Below are 7,976 nucleotides of genomic sequence, written 5' to 3' on the forward strand. Positions count from 1 at the left end.
GGGAACAAACCACATTGATTAAATCAGGCGTGGAGAACAATGCACAGGTGGTATTCAGCAGGTTCTGACCAGTTCTGGAGAACAAGTAGTGGAAATTTTGAGTAGTTCGGAGAACCGGCTACCACCTCTGACTGGAGATTTTACAGTATCCTTCCCCTGCCATGCCTACCAAGCCACACCCACAGAACCAGTAGTAAAAAAAAAAAATTGAATCCCACCACTGAAACAATGGCCACTTTATGACCTGTGGACTTTGACTCCCAGAATTCTGGCTCAGGAATTCTGGGTGTTGAAGTCCACAGATTGTAAATGGGCCATTGTTCCCCACCCCTGATTTAGATGGTTTGAAGAGTACAGCACTGACAAATTTAATCTAGAGACAGGATTATTTGAAGAGTCCTGGTGCTGTTAGTAGGAGGCTTCTGAGCAGATGGGGTAAAAGGATAGGAAAACTGTTGAAGTGAAATTGAATTGATACTATGGAAGGGGACTTTGAAGGACAGCTATGGTTATCTCACGAACTTTATATAAAGGATTGCATATTATTATTTATAATCATCTTTTTCATGATGAATAGTTTCTCTTAGAAATGTATAGTTAAACATTAAACAGAGAAATAAGGGAGATAATTTCTTCCTAAATGCAAATGTTTTGTTGCCATGGCAATGGGTACATTTGGAGATACGTGGCCTTGGCAGTAGGCATTGTAAATAAAGTGTTCCTGTCTCTCCTACCCATTATGTAGTTTTGCTCCAGCAAGAGCAGGGTGCTTTCAATCATGGCATACATTAAGGACAGGCTAGTTTACTTCAAGGCTTCACACACTCTAACCCTGACATCCAACTGCTGATCAACCTATTAAAAAAAATAACCCTCTGTTCTTATACAAGATAACAGCAGCATTATGTCCAGACATGGAAGGACTCACAAGTGCCAACAATGGAAGAATGGATTGTGACGATAATAGATTTGGAGGAGAGGGGGAAATTGGCTGCTTTGATTAAAGAAAAGACTTTGTCCAGCTTTGTTTTTCCTTGGAAACCACTTTTGGACTTTTTGCTTAAAAGAAAACAAATTTTAACCTTGGGATTTGATGACCAGAACTGCTAATGAGTACAGAAGTACTGTGTGCTACGGTTTATTCCAGTTCAAAGGATCATTGTATTTCATGCTTGTATAACTGTAAAGAAAAAAACCTGGAAGTTAACATTTTTATAGATTTTTCTATAACTTGTCTGCATCACCCAATTTTGTTTTATTTTCCACTCACTTTTTTCCTCTTTCTAACCTTTCTCTTTGATCTTTTGGAATGTATATGTTTTTGACATTTAATAAAGTTTTGCGGGGTGGGGAGGACACAAATTGCCTGCTAAACTTAACTCCAGTCTTTCTTACACTGAAAATAGGACTGAGGGTCAAGAGAAGAAGTCAGAGGCCAAAAGGAAGAGGGCAGACCCTGGCAGACCCAGCAGAACCTATTGGAGCCACAAATTGGCTGACGCAGAATATATAATTTCAGTCTACCTTCTCCATGAGCAACAATGCATTCTACCTGATCAATATGCAGCATCTGGAGATGGAATAAGAGGGGAAAAAATCCTTCCAGAACAGCCACACCTTGGTCGACTCAGCTAAAGATGGATGATAAAATAAAGGCAGTGGTATCCAGGCAGTCTTCTGGAACATTTAATGGATTGTCCGTGCATCAGGACCAAGAGACTCTGAAGATTTGCACTTAGTAATATGAACATGAACCAGGTTTTAGGAAGACAGTTAAGATGTTTGTACTTAGAAAAACTTTATATCTCTTGTGCCTGGATTGTTCAAATTATTATTTTGGTTTTAGAAAAAAAAATTCTGGCATCTGTGCCCTCCCAATTTTTGAACTGACTACCTGTGGAAAGGAAAGACAATAATTTACATGATCAACATTTAATTTGTTTTAAAACTGAATTGTATTAAAACATAACATTTTACATTTTGATGGTTTTTCGTTTTTTATTAGTCGTGTATTAAATGTAAATAACAATTAAAAAACAAATAAAGTGTCCATGAGCATCTGGCATCACAAGGTATCATACTGGGAACCTACCGTACCATTAGGACATACTTTGATAGTGTGGTGCTGAGGTATAGGTTATCATGTACTCCATCAGAAAAGCTGAATGGAGCGGACACTGAATATTTAAATGGTCAAAACAGGATAGCATCTTCCAGTGAATAGGAAAGCAGCTGATTAGCAGAAGAATGATTTAGCTTAGTTTTCTCAATCACATGTGTCTTGAAAACAACACCTGTTTTTTTTAATATTAAATTTGGAGGGAGGGGAGTATGAGTTCCTTAGAAGTATCTGTTTTGTGTTTGTGTCTGTATAACTGCAGAGTTGCCTTGGAGAATATGAATAACACTGTTCAGATTCCCAAAATGCTGGTGGGTGGAAATTCAGATGCATAAAGATACTCCAGCTGTAAAACAGGATGTCCTGTAAGTATAGGAGTTTTAAGATGTAGCATTTCTTATGAGGAAATAACTCAAGTTAATAAGACTGGTTGTTTACAGTTGATATCTGGATATAATAGTGAAGTTTCTAGCTTAAAAACTCTCCATTTTCAAGGTTAATGCTAGAGATATGTTTGAATAAACTCTTGCTTTTGCACCAGGTAATTATTGTTCTGCTGTAATTATTTTTCTCATGACTGATCTATTTACTGACCAAGCATGTATGAGTTTTCTCTGTACTGACTTACCATCTATGCAACAGAATATGTTCTACTTGGAACATGTTCTATTGCTTCATTCTAATGTCAGAATGAGTCCTGGGTCACAAAAAGATCTATAAACATGGCTAATCATTGTTGCCTTTACAAAGAAAGCTAGAGTGAAATTTCAGATGGGATTTTAACTGAAGAATTTTCAATTTTCCAGAGAAAATGAGGAAAATGAGGCATCTATTATGCCTGGCAATTGAACATTTGTCTTATTGGGGGACTTCTAGTGAATTGTATAGAGATAAAAAGAATCATTCCCACTTTTTGATATCTCATTGTTGGAGACGGAATCAAATTTTTGAATGGTTGCATGGTCTATGTTCAGGTTCCAAAAGAACTCGATTCCAGAACCACAACTGTTCTTGCAGAACATGCATATTATCCAAATGCAATGCAAGCAATTGAACAAAAGCTTGGTATGCAATAATCCAGAAACCGCTTTACTGTTACAATAATTTGCATATATGTCAAGTTAATAGTCTACTATGGGGTGGACGGATTTAGTGAAAATCTGAGATAGCCAGGAATGATGGATTTGTGATCTGACCCATCTGGAGGGCATTAGGTTGGGGAATGCTGATTTAGACTAAAAACCCAGAACTAAGTTTCAATTTGACAGTGGCTGGTGAATCCAAGCCCTAACATTTTTAAGGAATTGCTCAACTTAAAGTTCTTGAACTATTAATGCTGATGATAGCATATCATTAAAACTCTAGGTTAGTAAAAAAAACAAAAAAGGTCCAAATGGCTTAAACGAGGGCTCTCTGTTTATGTCAATGGGAACCACAGTGTTATTTGTTATCCAAGCCTGCAAGCAGGATAGAGGGGAGCTGCTAAACTCTGGGTCAAAGGCTGATAATAAAAGAGGTGGAGAGAAAGAAAGCCTCATAGAGTTAGCTTGCAGCAATTGAGACACATTCAAGTCCTGAAGAAACATGGATGTTAAAGTATGGTTGGCCTGTATGCTGCTTCTGGAGCAATGGAGCCAGGAATCCCACTACATTGGAGCAATTTTCATTTCTCAAAATGGAGGGTTTTCCTTAAGTGGGGTTCCCCGACCATCGAATAACATCAGGGTATTGGAGCAGCCCAATCCTGACACACATCTTACCTGGAGTTAAGCTGCAGACTCAAGCAAGGCCTTACAGCATCTCCCTCTCTCCTGAGGACTACCACTATTCTGTGCCTAAGCCAAAGCACTTGCATACTTCCAAGCTGATGAAGTTTCTGGGATCTTCCTATGACCCTTTCTGGATGTCTCCTGAGGACCCCCAAAGTTGGAACCCAAGCACTGAAGAACTGAGCACACAGAACCTAGAGCTGGCTAAACATACAGCCCGATTTAAGAAGAAGCTCCTGCAGGAGACAAGCAAACTTCAGCTTCCCAAGTTGCAGCCATTGCTGCCTTTTGAGGATGGAATCGCTCGTAATTTGAGCCAGTCCTTCATTCATCATCTATGTCGATGGCTAGTGGATAGTACAACCTGTTCTTTAACCTCTTCCTGGGTAGACATGGGATCCGTCTTCTGGCCACGCTGGATACGCCATACATACTGTGACCTGATGCAAGTTTGGCCTCCAGGCATGTCTTGCCAGCCAGCCCATATTACCCACATCAAACTCCCAGCATGGCAGTGTTGGATAAATGGAACCCAGCCTCTGAATAGTAGAAAGTCTCAGAAGGCAGTGGTCCCCCTTGCAAGCTCTTGGCCTCCAGGCATGTCTTGCCAGCCAGCCCAAATTACCCACATCAAACTCCCAGCATGGCACTGTTGGATAAATGGAACCCCAGCCTCTAGAAATGCATTAAGAAAGTCTCGTAAGGAATGTGTTTGGAGATAAATTCCTTATCCTGTTGTAACTGCATGTAAGTGTGCCTGCTCGTGATACGGATGAAGTGAAGTTTATACATTGGACTTCGTGAGGATTTTTTTTATAGCATTGGACTTCGTGAGGATTTTGTTGTCATTTCCCAATTAGATTAAAGCTCAAGATGACATAAACTTGAGAGCAATAATTGTAATGAAAATGAGAGATGTCTTTCATGAACATCTGAAAACCTGTGCTTGGAGGAATCTTCACAGCTATGTAAAAACAAAACAAGACCAGGTATTACAGTTCTCTGTCATACCCAAAGAATGCTAGCCAAATGCAAAACAGAAACACCAGCATCTTTCTCAAATGTGCTATGACGAAATAATAGCAGAAACTATATATGTTTTAATCAAGAATTTTGGAACTCTGGAAATTTAGTAATAGTATTTCTTTCTTTTAATTGGAGATGATGCATGAGATTAAGATTAAAAAATAAAGGGGGATAAAGAAACAAAAGGTCTTAATTAGAATTTGGGTTAACAAATCTCAGCATATTATTATCTCTATGTTACTATAGATATTTATAGTCTTGGTTATGCGTAATTTAGTAAGCCTTATATATAGGGTACATTTTCCATTGTGGATTCTATTAAAAAGTTTTGTTTAAGTTAAGTTCTGCAGTTTTGATCCAGGTCTTTGAAATTCAAGAACTGCTATTCAGTTTACTTTTATCTATATGAATTTCTAGCAAATTTTTAAGTAAATGGAACTGGCACCTTACATTTGCTCTTTCACTATCATTTTCAGAAGGTAGAGACACAAACTATCTAATCTGAAAGGGAAAACCTATAAATTCTAATAGAATACAAGCCTGCTTTGCTAAAACTTCCTTTGGCCTGGTTTCCTTTCTATGTATTTGTTTCAAACATACCCCATGTGCAATACAGGTGTAATACTATATACATGGTTCCTGGGACTTCTAATTAGACTTGGGTAGGATGATATCACAATAATAATTTGACAACCTTCAAGAAAATTACATAATTGATGGCGTATGTCTGAAATGACATGTAAGTTGCTAAATTATCCAACCTTCTAGCATCTCAAAAGAACATTCTCTGGCTTCTCTGGAACCAATCTGGCCAATTGTATAAAGCTGGGTGATATTTTGATGCAATTTAATTTACCTATGTGATTGAATGGCTTGTTACATGTGAGATAGATTGCCAGTATGTTATCAATTAATTGCAAAGTGTTAAAAATCCTTTGTGATGAGATGTTTGGATGAGTTTAGCAATCTCTTGCTCAGTGTTGCTTAGAGTAAGTTTTGTGCTTCTAAAATGGTTACTTTGAGGTCTGCAATACAGCGTCCTGGGATGCTGAAATGCTCTGATATTATTTTATTCTGTGTCTGTATTACTCAATGTATTTGTATTTTAGGACTGAAAACAAGGACAATGTAGATCATCAAGCTCAAGCAGATGTTATGCAGTGTTTGATCCATGCAGGCTGGGGAATTCCTCAGCTTTTGCCTCATAAACCAGAACAGTATCATTGCTTGAAAGAATGACTGGTGGCTGTTTTTCCTGCCAGTAGATGATATCAGGGGCCTCACTACGAAGGCAGAATATGATTCAGCAGTGAAGGCAGCATGAGGTATGCCAGAATACATTTGTGCCATCTCCGTTCTAGAAGAAAACACATTAATACTGCTTTGAGGAAAAGCCCTGGCCAGAGGAATTCCTTATTCATCTTGACTTAATGAAAAATTAGACAATAAGGACCTTAACAGGAACCAATGTTGACTTCATAAGGCAACAGATCTGCCAAAATGCACTTCCTCCTAAATCATTTCCTACAAATGCAATAGAAACTCAACATTGCAAGACAGTTCTGGGTTCATAAGACAGAAGCACTCCAAATCCTTTGAGAGTTATATTTCAAACCTTCCTACCTTGCCTAAAAAATGTCTCAGCACTTGAGAATATGGCAATAGCAATAGTATTTAGACTTATATACTGCTTCATAAGGTTTTACAGCCCTCTCTAAGCAGTTAGAGTCAACATATTTCCCCCAACCATCTGGATCCTCATTTTACCAACCTCAGAAGGATGGAAGGCCGAGAACTTTGGGCTGATGAGACCTGAATTGCTGGCAGTCGGCAGTCAGCAGAATTAGCCTGCAATCAGGGGTGAGATTCTACCGGTTCTGTCCACCTCTGTAGAACTGGTTGCTCTGAAGAACAGTAAATAGAGAGCATACATAGAACCGGTTCTATCTCTGCTGCAGTTTTGGCCCACCCGCATGCCCGGGCTGTTACCTGACCTTTATTTCCTGCTTTTTCAACCACAACTGCTTTGCGCGACACAGCTGCGGTTGAAAAAGCAGGGAAAGGGTGCTTTATCAACCGCTGCGCACCCATGCTCAGCTCTCCAGGCAGCTAGCTGACGATGATATACACACACGCGCAGCGTAAAATCACCAAACCGGTAGTTACACCAGTCGGATCCCACCCCTGCCTGCAGTACTACATTCTAACCACTGAGCCATCGTGGTTCCACAATAAACATTCCAGAACATTAGTGCCCATAACTAGAGTGAGGTGGGAATTTCTGCTAAGTTTTTTTAATTCCTGAAACTGAGTGGCTCTTTCAAGAGATGTCCCTGTGTCTTGTTTTATAATTGTTGATTGCTTAAAGGCTTGTTGAGTCAAAGGCTCTCACAACATAATGATCATAAGAGCAGAGCATAGAAGATTAGGTGTTTTCCAGCAATTGAGATAACAGTTCAAACAGGCACAACAAGACCATATTATTACATTCTTATTATCATGAAATCTACTTATATGCCAATAATCCATTCTAGGAGCCAGTCTCATATAGTGGTTACAGGCATCAGACTAGAAACCTGGAGACCATTAGTTCTAGTCCTGCCTTAGGCACAAGCCAGCTGGGTGACCATGGGCCAGTCACTTTCTCCCAGCCCTAGGAAGTAGGCAATGACAAACCATTTCTGAAATCTTATCAAGAAAACTGAAGGAAGTCAGTTGCCAGGTGTCAAGGCTGCTTCAAAGGAATACATACAAATTCTAATTTTGCAATTACTGTATAGCTTATGAACATTGGCAAAATGTATGTGAATATCCTACTTTGTAACATTTTTAAAGTGTTCATTTCCTTTACCCTTGACCTCCCTCCCTCAGCAAGCACACTATAACCCAGAAGGCTGTAATAATGGAAAGAATTAAGAAAAAAACACTTTGATACTTGTTTCTTTCCTATTCAGTTTGCTGTTGCTTAGGACAACAAAATCCAAGAGGTATCACTGCAAAATGTCTTGAGTAAGATTAGTCATCATTGCAGATTAGTGAGAAATAGGAAAGTCACATATGTC

At 39.0% G+C, this 7,976-nt stretch overlaps 1 pseudogene; it reads left to right on the forward strand.

Annotated features, from left to right (window-relative positions):
* Window positions 1–3,078: 3,078 nt before the first annotated feature.
* LOC113430859 (noggin-1-like) lies at window positions 3,079–4,655 on the forward strand (annotated as a pseudogene).
* The last annotated feature ends 3,321 nt before the right edge of the window (window positions 4,656–7,976 follow it).

The sequence above is a fragment of the Notechis scutatus genome, chromosome 6, assembly GCF_049901735.1.
Source record: "Notechis scutatus isolate UNSWTSFEM ecotype Mainland chromosome 6, rNotScu1.2, whole genome shotgun sequence".
Lineage (NCBI taxonomy): Eukaryota > Metazoa > Chordata > Lepidosauria > Squamata > Elapidae > Notechis > Notechis scutatus.